This window comes from Protomyctophum parallelum (genome assembly GCF_964188405.1).
Source record: "Protomyctophum parallelum genome assembly, chromosome: 17".
Taxonomy (NCBI): Eukaryota; Metazoa; Chordata; class Actinopteri; order Myctophiformes; family Myctophidae; genus Protomyctophum; species Protomyctophum parallelum.
In genome coordinates, this window is record NC_139719.1 from 37,086,852 (window position 1) to 37,100,610 (window position 13,759).

Below are 13,759 nucleotides of genomic sequence, written 5' to 3' on the forward strand. Positions count from 1 at the left end.
AGGGTTGAAAGACAGACAGAACACACTGAACAGATAATGGAAGGCCACACACAATGACTAAAAAGGCTATAGCACTTTATCTGTAACCCCGAAATGGGGTTTTGTGTGTTGAGAAAGCGAGTGCGAGTGTTGCGTGCGTGTGTGTGTGTGCGACGTGCGTGCGTGCAATGTGCATGCATGAGTAGTAGACGCCATCTGAGACGCCATCTAGATCTGAGGGAGAGAGCGAGTTTCTGTCAGCTTGTAATCACAAGACATTTCTTTTTTCATAAACAGTGAAATCAGCTGGTGTAGTGCAGACGGTGGCGTCAAGCCCACTGTGGCCATGATAGGGCATGTCGTTTTTAGGGCATAGGGCATGTCACACAGCCAAAGAGAGGCGCACCGAGTGCCATGACCGTCATTGGCCGCCGTGAAATTCTTGCCCTGGGGCCGGGTACAGACCACTGGGTTACCCCGGTCAATAGGGCCGGGTACAGACCACTGGGTTACCCCGGTCAATAGGGCTTTAAGTGGTGAATTGGCCAGTGAGTTCTGGTAGTAAACCTACCTAGTTGATCATAAAAGAGTCCCCCATGACTCGAAAGACAAAGTGAGAAACCCCAAGTTCCTCAGTCATTACACATTTCTGACGACGAAAATACAATCAATGTTTTATTTTTTTATTCCGGTTTTTTGCAGTGGTTTCATTCGTTCTTTTTAGCTGCAGCGTCAGCTGAGCACTAGACGCTCACGGCTTGATGCATGTTTGTCTTCAGTTCAAAGAACGCCCAAATGAAGTTTCCCCGGGCTGACATTTCCGTACTCGTTAGGAGTGGGGTGGTGGGTGGGGATTGTGACACTGTTACTGGCAGTGTCATGTTTAATATATCAGCGGGCTTCACATCTCCTGTAGCATGAGCAATGTGCATGGCAATTAACTTTTCCCTGCTTTCCAGAGGCCGGGATACCCTACGCCTCCAACAGCTCAGCACACACAGGACAGGAACTCTCCAGGTTGCGTCATGATTACTAGAGGGAGGGGTCTAGTGGGAATAACACAAACGCACACACAGACGCACGCACTGTGTGTGTGTGCGTGCGTCACACACACACACACACACACACACACACACACACACACACACACACACACACACACACACACACACAGGAATACTCTGAGGAGAGAAAATGGCAAGTGAATTGAATTTTAATTCTATGCGCCAGACACATACAATATTAGCTGGGAGAGTAGAAGATATAGAAGAGATAGACATCACACGTTATACTTAATAAACACACACTTTTTTTGTGTGTAAATGAATGTGTTACTTGATCATACAGATACTGATATTACACAAAAGTAGCAGATCTACAAGCACAAAATGTTTTTGTCGGTTCTGCTACTTTGGCTAGTTTTGAATTTGAATGCCGACAGAGACTATAATGGTCTCTCTCATTTCTCACTCTGTCTGTTCTCTCTCGTGGTCTCTGATCTCCTCGTTCTCTGTGCCTCATTTGATCATCGCCGCCATCCAGGTGAAAAGGCTTTGGAACGTTCTGATATGGATGTGCCCTTTTCCTATCAAAGCTGATAAGACAAATCACACTAATCGCCTGTGGCCTGTGGCAACAGTACGGCATATACAGTATATTGTATATACAGTAACGATACTGTATGTATATCTTTATTCTGACCTCTCTGCCCATTCCTCTGTCCCTCCCTTGTCTCCTAATCTCTGCCGTCCACCCTTACACTCCTACCCCTCCCTCTCCTTCCATCCATTCTCCTCTATCTCTGTGCATGCCTGTCAGGCATGGTAATTCTCTGCACAGTACAGTACCTCCTGCTAATGATATGCCCTGCTCTTATCACCTCATGTGTGTGTACGCTTGTGTTTGGAAGGTCCTGGTGTCATTTGAGCGATTTAGCAAAGTTGCACTGATGCATTAATACTGTATCTGTTGTATAAATTGATATTCATACAACAACAGTATACAGTACTGAAACATTCATGCTGGATGAAGCATTTTGTGTGTGTGTCTGTGCGCGCTTGCGCGAAAAAAGGGGTGGAAGTGATACACAATCACCTTCTTTTTACTGTAGGTACTGTCAGCCCCCCCTCGTCCCCCTCTCTCATCTAATGAGGATGCGCAGCATGTGATCTGTGGTGTGCTCCTTGGGTGCTGTCAAGCCCCGACTGATGTGCAGCAAAATATGTTTCGTACTTATTTATTCATTTTTTTCCTTGTGCGTTTGAAAGGAGTGATAATGACTTTGCCTGCACAATTCTGTCTACCGATATGTCTCTGACTTTTCTTACATGCATGAGTGTTTGTTCTGTTTATATGAATAAGTGTGGGAATGTTATTATGTTGATTTTCTTTTTTGTTGCTGCGTTTGCATTAGATGTCTATACAATTTCAAGAGAGTGTGTGTGTGTGTGTGTGTGTGTGTGTGTGTGTGCGTGTGTGCGTGTGCGTGTGCTGGCACACGCTTGTGTGTGCGCCAGCCAGTAAGAGGAGTTTTATTGAGGAAGCGACAGTTAGTTTACTGTTAGATTCAGAACATCCGGCTCTTTGTAGAATAATGGCTCACAGTCACATCTTTAATAACTCAGAAAGAACAGCATATAGCTTACTGGACAAAACATAAAGAAGAGGCAGATGGTAGACATACTAGACATTATACAGTACACTACACAGTACAATTCTGTTTAATCTACTGTATTTCTGAGAGTGTAGAAGTCTGCCTTTATTACTTGTGTTGGAATCTTTGCTGCACTTCAGGTCTATCAGCGAGATGAATCCTTTTTGAAACGGCAGCAAAACAACATTCTCTGGTAATGGCTGGCACTCGTACTTATACCTTATACTCGTACTTATATTATGCTCTCAATACTAACTGTTAACAAGAAAGTAGATTGATTTCATTACTTTATTGAAAACGCTTTAAATGAGTGCCCATCGGCACTGCAAAGCCAAAGGGTTCATAAAATGGACTCGGAGCAAAAACAAAATGTCTAGATCAACACAGCGAGGTGGATAACACTGGACAGAATTGGCGATCAGTGAGTTCAGGGTGCGAAAGCCAGAGGTAATGTACGGTATTCTACCGATTTTGCTGTCAATTCAGACATTTGAACATTTTCTCCAAATCTTTTTGTAATGCCTAAAAAACTAAACAAAACAAAAGATTATTCTGTCATTTTCTTTGTCAAAATATTCATGTTTTTCAAAAACTTGAACAAATTAGGTGCAGTTGTGTATGCTGTTTCGGGGTATTTTAGAAAATATCACCCTTTAGATTACATTTAGGTTAATTTCTTAAAGGTCCTTCTCATACCCACTCCCGGCGTACCCCTGTACTCCCTTCCTAAGAAAGAAAACATAGGAATAATATAGTCAAGGAGTGGGACAATTTATGAACAAAGAAACAGCACTGTCTCTCTCTCTGTTTCTGCACTGGTACTCATTATACTGGTGCTCATTAATGAACACATAGGTTGGTGAACACATAGGTGAACACACGGACACGGACATTGCTGTTCCTTGGAGTGGTTGCACCACTCAAAGAAACGATCCCATAATGCCCTGGAAGTGCCTGGTGAGAAAATAGATGAACTCTGACCCCTTATCGAGTTGTTCCAGTGTCCTCCACTGTGGTGTGTCTCGCTGCTCAGCCAATGAATGGCCAGCGCTTCACAAGTTAATAATTTCTGATCCCTATCCTGCTCACACACACACACACACACACACACACACACACACGTGACACGCACACCCGTCACCCCAGCACTTTACAGCACAGCAGGCCTGTCTGCGTGGCACATACATCCATCTTAGAGGGCAATGGTTCGCGTCCCCCCTCTGGAGCGAGGAAGCTGTTTTACTTATCTAGATCAATGAGCCCGAGTGCATTCCCTTTAGGGATGCATTTGTAGACTCTGTGGCTCTGCGTTCTCATACTCTGTAAGTGTTAGACACAGATAGACTCTGTGGCTCTGCGTTCTCATACTCTGTAAGTGTTAGACACAGATAGACTCTGTGGCTCTGCGTTCTCATACTCTGTTAGACACAGATAGGGCACTACCGCTGTAGTCATTCCTACAAGCACCCCACCTAACCCGTTCAACTCTTACTCAAGTCTCTTTTCCCTCCATGCTGTGGCTGTACCAAGCATGCGCACGCGCGCACGCTCTCACACACACACTGCGCACAGACACTGCGCATTCATTACCACAGTTGCCCGTCGCTTAGTGCGTTCGCTTAGTTCGTCCATAAATAAGGCCTCCGTTGTCATGAGCCTATTCATCACCACCAAGCAACCGGATTACCCAGCCATTTAACCTGACCAATCAGTGGGTCTTGCTGACCTGTGGCTTTAATGAGTGAGCGAGAGGCATTTGTCACCTGCCGCCCGCACTAATTGGAGTGTGTACCTTATTCATTACACACACAGATTGGTATTTATCGTAACCCTGCACTCCACTTTGCCCTTTGTTGGGCCCCAGGGAGATTGGCCATCATGCTGTCACCTTAGCCGTTTGTTAGGATTGGAGGGTGTGTGTGTGTGTGTGTGTGTGTGTGTGTGTGTGTGTGTGTGTGTGTGTGTGTGTGTGTGTGTGTGTGTGTGTGTGTGTGTGTGTGTGTGTGTGTGTGTGTGTGTGTGTGTGTGTGTGTGTGACAATTAACATGGAGGTGATTTGTCATTACTAGTTTAATAACAAGGTGTGCATGCATGTTTGTATTTGGAAGAAAAAAAACACTAATCTGATTTGTGTGTCAATGTGAGATGAGTTTCACAAGTGTTAGTTAATTATGTGTGTGTGTGCACATTAACGAGTTTAGATTTTTCCAAGTCGACTTGTCAGACAGTAAAGTCGAAGTTGAGTCGATGCATCGTTTTATGAGGTACGCCACTGTTCTATTTTCCAGGCGTTGCCGCGTCGCTGCGCACCCGGTGTGTGTTGGGCTACAGTGGTGTATCGGAGCGTCAGGCGAGGCGTGAACGCGCGTCGGACGCCGCCGGTGTGGGATAGGTTAGATTGAAAATAACGGAGGCGGCTGTTTTGACGCGCGGCATTCGCAGACGGTGTGTGTTGGGCTTTAACTAGTGCTTTGTGTGTTATTCATGTCTCGGTGGACAGACTCGCTAAAAGACCAAGTCATGTCGCCAATGTTAACGGAGCTCATCAGTCACAGGGCGAACCAGGGGGCCCTGGAGAACAACGGAGCATCACACAAGTCTTAATCCAGCACAGTGGGGTGTGTTTACCAGCATAAAGGTGTGAGGGACATTCATCTAGCCAACAGAGTGTGGTCTGTGTGGGAATGTGTGTACAGCACAGTGCATGTGTTTTATGTTTGTGTGTGTGAGAGACAAAGGCACTTCATTAAATAGACTGTGTGACAACGACGTGTGTCATATGTCATATGTGGGGCCAGCCGGTCAACACCTGTGTGTGTGTGTGTGTGTGTGTGTGTGTGTGTGTGTGTGTGTGTGTGTGTGTGTGTGTGTGTGTGTGTGTGTGTGTGTGTGTGTGTGTGTGTGTGTGTGTGTGTGTGTGTGTGTGTGTGTGTGTGTGTGTGTGTGTGTGTGTGTGGGGGCATAAATCTCATTGGGACGTCCATGGGCGTGTGACATGACTGGGGCATGTTGACAGATTTCATCACTTGAGTTTAATCAGTGTTAATGAACATTTTAATCTTGTGCGACAATGCCAGGCCCCACACGGTGTCTCATAATAATCCCCACTAGAGAGCCGTATCCCCCAGAGTGCACCACAGCTTTTTATGTCCGAAAGTCAGCTAAAGCTTTCAGTGAGCACCATCTGTATAGCAGAGAGCTATCTATTGTGACAGGTACCATAATGATTTACTGAGTGTTTTTATTTTTGAGACGGCTGTGCAATTTTTGTAATAATTCAGGGCCTTTACACCTACCTGTGTCATTGCTTTTATATAAATGGTAATAAATGGTACATTTATAGTGCCTCTAACTCTGACGGTGGAGGAAACCATTCAAGGCACCAACCTGCTCTTCAGGAGCAGTTAGGGCTACATCTGTACATCCTCTCCCTCCCATGGCGCCACAGCCAAATCACAGACTTCTCTTTGCCACTCCTGCAAAGCACCGTGGCCAGCTGTCAGTATTGTTGTTTAAGTTTCAACGTAGTCATCGTCATTTCCCCCCCATTTGTACTATAGTCCCTATCACTGCCAACCCCTTGGGGAGGATGTAGAATAGATAACTATGTCTCCTATACGATCCACATGAAATCGCCAGCCACTTCTTTTCATCTGACTGCAGTGAGGAGTTTCACTGGACATAAGGCATGCAGAGGAACACAAAATAGCATGATTTCCGTTCCTGGCATTCAGCCTGATGAAGGTCATGATGGAGAACACCTCCCCCTGCACTAGCTTTCCACCTGCAAACACGCCCAAGCAGGCCGCTCACACCGTGGAGAATTCAAACCCCAGTTTCCACAATGGTGAGCAGGGGAATTTTACCCCATGTGCCACCCGAACACCCTTGATTTTAATCACATTTGATAAGCATGCTGTGGGCCACCAGCTGGTGCAATGTCGGCCACTTAATGTACCACACACAGAGCTGATAATGAAATCTTGAAATGATGAGAGCATATGTCTCGGCTCTGTTGTCCTTTACTTCAAGGTGCACTTTCTTATATTATATTAATAAATGAAACTCCCTCATGGAGTAAGTGCAACGCTCTCTCAAACTCTCAAAGATTTGAATCCACCCAGCAATCCGACTTTTTGTTTGTTCGTCACACTAGTACGACAAATTGTGTATTCGGAGCATATAACCTACAACCATGGTGACTAAGGTTGTCCCGATCCGATCCCGTGATCGGACATCGGGGGCCGATAACATTTTCTAATGATCGGAATCGGATCACAAGCAAAATGTGATCGAGACATCCCTAGTATCAAAATTATATCCATATCATAATATTATGATATGGATATTGTCTGTGATTTTGGATATCGTGATGTGTTGTGACATAAGTGTTCTATAAAAATATAAATATCGCATCAGGAGAAATCGGTATCGGTAGATACTTAAAATCAAATGATCAGAATCGGATCGGGAGCAACAAAAAAAACGTGATCGGATTCGGGACATACCTAATTGTGACCTTTTAGAGTATGTGACTGAAGGACAATGACTCGTGAGTGAACACGACACCTGGAACATGGGCTGTTCACAAACATTCTCTTTACATTACTGTAAACAGTTGAGTTAAGGATACTCAATCTTGATTCGTATTTGATTTGATCTACAAAACCTACTGTAGTTTTGTCAAATCTTTCAGTCTGCTTGGAAGAATATGAGGGGGTATGTTTAGTACTTTAGTTAGTTTTCTTGGCACCACAGTGATATGCTAGTCTTACTATAAATGCACGAAATAACACCTCAGTGGGCTTATACTAATCTTGTCACAAACTGAACATATGAATATGAATTACAAATACATTATTGCTTTTTCAATCAGACTTTTCAGTCAGTCTTCTGACTATACTTTGCCTTTTTATTTATATAGTAACTATCCCCGTGGCTTTTGGAAGGCTCTTCATCTTCCAAAACACCCACAGAGGCTTTCTGTAAAGTGCCGCCACAACTCTCACCTGAATAAGATGTGCAAATTTCCTTCTCCTGTTCATGCAGCTTGTTGTGTGATATAACTGGTCTCCGGCGCTACAAACAACCAAATCCTGATTCTCGTGTGCCTGGGAGCGACAGTCCTTCACAGACCTGCAGGCTTAACTACATGAACCCTAGTGAAGCCCCTATTCTGGGGAGAACATTCAGCTAAATCTACAGATCTACAAAAAGAAAGGTGTTTATTAGAGACCCTTGGGGCCGGGGACTCCAGTCAACAAAGTAAACTGGGTGAGGAGATGAGGTGAGAGTAGAGGAGGAGGAGGAGGATGGTGGAGGAGGAGAGGATTCCTATAGGAGAGAGGCAGAGGAGGTGGGGTGGTGGCAGGAGGAGAGGAGAATGAGGGGAAACTGGAGAAAACGTGAATCTAAGGAGTGGTGGCTAATATGTTTTATGGTGTAGGAGCGTGTGTGGGTGTGTGCGTGCATGTGTGTGTGTGTGTGTGTGCGCATGTTCGCGTGTGTTTGTGTGGCTCAAAGGAGGAGATGGCCAAGGCAGCTAAGAGAAAGTGAGCTCAGAGGTGAACGCAGCAGGGATGAGAGATAAAGGAGAGATGAGAGTGGAAGGTTAAGGATGAAGTGAGAAGAAACCCTCCTCAGCCCCACGTCTGACCTCCTGACCTATGCTCAGGAAGTTTCTCTCTTGTTCAAACTGTTCAAGACTGTTTGGCAGCCTCTCTTCCTTCTCTCCGCTCGGGTCAAACAGTGAAGATATTTGCCTCTGGGTCCACGTGTACCTCCACTAGGCCTCTGGAGCTGTTCATCCAAGCACAGACGGATATTATACCAAGCGGGGCTGACCCCTTACCCTCCCTTTCTGGGGGATCTCAGCATGCCTCTGTCCACGGGGCAGAGTGGAGTTCTGCAGCAGCACTTGAAAAGCATAGGCTATACCTTCTTTTCAACTTTCAAGATTTGAACCATTGACCATGTTGCTGTTCAGCACTATTATATGTTAATGAAGTGCTTTATTCTCTTGAGAGTAGATGGTACAGTAGGAAAGCTTTGTAGGGAATGGGAGGGGGACACTGGACAGAAGACTAATGGGATTTGTTTCAGGGCTAGCAGGGTTACTCGCGGTTCCACAGGGCTTAATCACTACACTATTTCTAAGCACATGGGATATATTGGCACAACTAACTAATGCTGTTCATTAATACATCTTTTGTAAGATAAATACATCAAATTAACGGCTTAGAAAGGAAGAGGTTTGGATTAACCTATCTCAAGGTAAGAGTGGGTGGTCATACCTTGTGATGCGTTGAGTGTCTCAGACTGAACACGCTGACATTTCTTTATTATATTTTATTAATTTATTTTCACGATTGAAGGCATTGCCAAGTGAAAGCTTTGATTGAAAATTTCAGACCCTGTTACATGACTCATGCTTACTAGCTGAGTCACCGCAGCCATAATCAGACAATATTCCTGGATATGTTCGGCATTCAGCATACTCCAGGCTTATCTTATGATTGTGAGATCAATGCAATTTCTGTTTAGGCACATATCAGGATATGAATGGCCCAGATCAAAAAGGATTTAGGTAAGGATGATGGGTTTTGCTGCTGTGGCTTGTTTTTAGCAAAACTGGAATCCACTCATAGATAATTCAAAAACTTGCATTTTTTTTCCCCGTTCTGGTCTTGTTGAGCGTTGCGATTTGGTTAAATGCTAATTTGCATTTTTTCCAGTGTTATTCTGACCATAGGTTGCAGATTACTGATGAAAACCTGCATAATCAGTCAGTCCGTCCAACCTTTCGCCAAAGTATAGGGCTTCATCAACTACATTTGTGGGTCCAGCACCGTGTTTAAGGAAACTGTGGGTATGTGCTACTCCTTTCTTTATAAGAAATAACTAAAACCACCCGAGAAGGTTTAGCGGAGGCCTTTCTGTACAAAGTTCAGTGTTGTTTCCTGGAGTCACTGGGTCTTTCGGGTCTTGCAACAGACACCCTCTCAGGCTCCAGGCGACCTGACCGAGGCTGATCAGACCCCGGCCTGTGTCCAAGTGGCATGCTACTGCCCCCACTGTCTCTTGCGGGCTCAGGGTGAGCTGTTAGCAGCGGGTGTTGGAGACACCAGGAGGCTCTGGGCACTGAGGGGTTTGCCTCCAGGCCTTGTTCCTCCTGTGTCTGACCAGAAGTGCCTTCTGTGTGTTGTCGTCGTTGCCGCTGGACATCAAACATCTGGACAGGCTGCCACGTTGGAAGACTGAAAAGCATGCAAAGCCTTTCATCATAAGGACAGCGGTCCGTAACAGCCTTCTTTATCTCCTCTTGTTCCCTGACTCTCCTCTTGTTCCCCTGCCGTAGATTAGGTTGTTAGAATTATACTTACTGCTCCCTCCCTGATCCTTTCTGCCATGATGTGATACATTTAGAATGTTTTATATTATTATTACTACAGTTTTGGGCATATTACTCAGGAAGAGTATGTTACTCATTACTTATTAAAGGTATATTCAGTGATTTCACTCAAACCTTAGGTTTCGTTTTTGGCTGTGGGACCCAGCCTTTCGTCCAATCAGGATAGAGAGTCAAAAACGAAACCTAAGGTTTTTTGACCCCCAGGGGTTAACTGGGGACAGGGAGGAACTCGCCATATTATTATGGCCAGCACACTCTATAGTAGGGAGGATTATCACAACAAAACAAAGAAATAAGTGATATTTGAATTAAGTGAAATCACTGAATATACCTTTAACTATACCAGGCTTGTGTGTGTCTGTGTTAAATTATGCAGCAGGAGTGTGGGGATTTAACCCATTCTGACCTGAGATCAGATTCATACGAGGTTTCCGCCGGTCAAACACTGGGTCTGATTAACCCATTCTGACCTGAGATCAGATTAAAAAAATGTCAGTCGCTCTTCGATTTTTCAAAAATAGCAGACCTACAAGCTCGTATCGCGCCACTCGGTGGCGCGATATGAGCTTGTAGATCTGCTATTTTTAAATAGCTAAAGCATGACATGATGCCGACACCAAAATGGGTGCCCGGTCAGAATGCGTTAAGCAATATCCTAAAAGTGAGGCTGTGCACAATAGAGCAATGTGATACTTTTGGCAGTAGGCCTATACAAATGTACGCCAAAGCTGCCCATCATGGGGGATATGGGGTACTGTACCCAATGAGGTACAGTGAGGTGTGCACATGGTACGTCCGTGGAATAGAATACTGGGGTTGAATTCCAATAGAATGTTAAGATAGATCCTTATAGGACACTTTGATCAAGGGTGCATGGGCCATGGACATGTATGACATTCTTTTGAGAGCTGGTAAATGAAGACCATTATTGCGACTGCAAGGTCGCATTTACTATGAAATCACGCATTTACCGTCAGTCAGTCAGTTGTTTGGTTGGTTGGTTGAGCCTAGATGGGCCTGGCCATAGTTATTAGTGCAGCCGCGTCCGGCAGCCTGAGAAAACTAGAGTTCTCAACAGGCCCGAAAATGAAGGCCCGGCCCTACCTCGGCCCTCATCAAACCCTGTACACTAAAGGTACTTCCCCTGTTGCCACCCTTAGATCTCCATATATGGGGCTGACCTGTTCTGACATTCCATATGTTGATCACATCAAACCCTGTACACTCAAGACACACTCCATATATGGACAGTACAGAATTCATGTTGATCTGCCCCTCCAAGCGCCAGCACTCGCCCAGCAGTCTGCTGTCACCTAGGCGAATGCGTGCACATGACCCCGCCCTTCGCTTTGCTTCGCTTGTCGCCCTCAGGTGTCTTACTGGCTATCATAAAGAAGAAAATGTAGAGACCATGGTAATATTAGATCTTTTTTTGTATTTTGTTTTTTCCAACACAGTCGTTGTTTACTTATGGTTCACGACCCCGGGACCCTTTGGCCTTCAAAATAAGAGTATGCACTTAAAATACTGTGGCAGTGCCAAAATAATTAATTAATTAATACCTTGCAGGGAATGTGTTAACAGTAACACCCATCCCTTATAGTATAAGGGATGGGTGTTACTGTTAACACATAATCCTATAAGGCTTATAGGATTATTATAATAAAACACAATAAAATGTTACATGCACACTCAATAACTGAAAGCTGCATCGTAAGCACAATTTACACAAATCATGCTCATCTTACAAATCAAAATATTTAACATGAGCGGAAAAAAAATGTCACGTCTGTTTTATTTGCTTTGTTTTTTAATAATAAAGCAAAAGCAAAAACCTTGTTTTCAGAAAGTAATTTAAGTATCTGCATGATTGTTTTGACGCCTATTAAATCCTTTCAATATAGTTAACGAGTCACATTGTGTACATCTGCTGTGTTCGCCATAATATAATGACACATAATATATAATGACACTCACAAAATAGGGACAAGTCACACCAGGGTTAATGTGGTTAACCTCTGTTGCATTGTTGTGGACTTTTTAATACAATGTTTCTTGATAGGTTAATACAGAGGTCAACACAATGGAACAAAACTATTTTAAAATAATTATGTTACCTGCTGCTTTACCTGCTGCTCGCAAAAAGATGTTGTCTTGGCACCAGAAAAATGTCACCTCGAGGCTCATGATAGAACTCTCTTAGGACAAAGCAGGTAAATTGCAATCATGCAATTCAGAGTTACACAAAAGTAAAAGGTCTTCAAGGTACCTTTAGGGCAGTAGTTCTCCTTTTGGTTTACTGTTCAGTTACTGTTTACCCTGATGAGAACAGAAGGCTTGACTGATAAGTAGCAGTACGTAAAGCATTCACGGTCACTGATGGTACATTCATGATCATTTGTGACTTTTTAAAACCATATGTTCATTACAACTTTATCTTCTTCACTTTGCAAACTGGGTAAGTTTATGTATTATGTATGTACATGTTTATGTATATCTATGATTAAGTGTACATACGCGCACACACACAAAATGCAGAATCGCACAAATCCTTCAAGATTACCATGTTCCCCACTGGATGTTAAACATGCAGAACCCATTGGCTCTTTCATCTTAGCGTCAGAACAAAACGTCCAACTTCTCTCCGTCTCATTTCGAAAAATTATGACGGTGACGCAGTTGGAGGGAAATTGCTCATTTGGAGGTGGAAAAAAAAGTTTTATTTGGATGTGTTTGTAGACTTCTTCTCCACAGTGAACCCCACTGTGCCGTACCCTGCTCAAAGACAAACGGTTGTTTAGTAAAAGTCCTTTGGAGTTCATATCAAAGGCTCAATCTGTCATTGCAATGTTTTAACAGACGGCACTCCTCGTGTTCTCTCTTCCATGTCTGTTATTACACACAAACACACACATGTGTGAATGGAGCTCTGATAACGTAGTTTCTCAAGCACAAACGCTATGCCGCTGCACAGTTCCATCAATACCGATGCTTTTGAAAATCACTTTGGAATGCATTTCAAAATTCTTTGTGACCGAAAACAACGTTTGCATGTGGATGAGAGATTGTGTCTGTGTACAGGGATTCTGTCTTTTCTCTGTGTATGCATCTCTGTCTGTCCACCTTGTCTTTACTTATCTTTATTTTATCTCCCTCGTTTCTCGTTTGTTTCCCGTTTTCTCCAAGTCTCTTTTTCCCCACCTTCCTCTCCATTTTCCTCCATCCTCTACCTGAGCAGGCTACCATTAATAATCCATGCTAATACAAAGGCGGCGGCCGCTAGATCTGAGAGTATATGTATATTTGATCATCTTCCCGTGACCTTTGTCCCCTCCTCCCCCCCCCCCCCCTTCCCTCCGTTATAGTAGGCAGCTTCTCTATACGGAGCCCAGGTGGGGGTTTCGGAGCTGTCACTGCCCCTGAAAACCCGAGGAGGGAAAAGCGAAAGGACGTAGGGTCGTGTGGGATAATAGAAAAACACTCCAAGTGCACATTAGAGAGAGCTTTTTTGTGTTTGTTGTCGCTGCAGTCCACCATCCTTTCATCATCTGCATGTATGAAGCACTTCTGAAGTGGTGCGCTTGCATGTTTATGTGTGCATGCGTTAATTGCGTACATCGGAATAGGGAATGAAGTCCTGGGGTTGTTTTGCAGCAGCTTTTGACACCACACAGAGGAAGTTGAAGGCCAGTTGTGTGTGTGTGTGTGTGTGTGTG

General features: G+C 44.2%; 1 protein-coding gene across 1 annotated transcript in view; it reads left to right on the forward strand.

Moving 5' to 3' along the window:
• Nucleotides 1-13,759, forward strand: part of snx29 (sorting nexin 29) — a 161,455-nt gene that overhangs the window by 32,184 nt on the left and 115,512 nt on the right. The gene's annotated exons all lie outside the window — the stretch shown is intronic.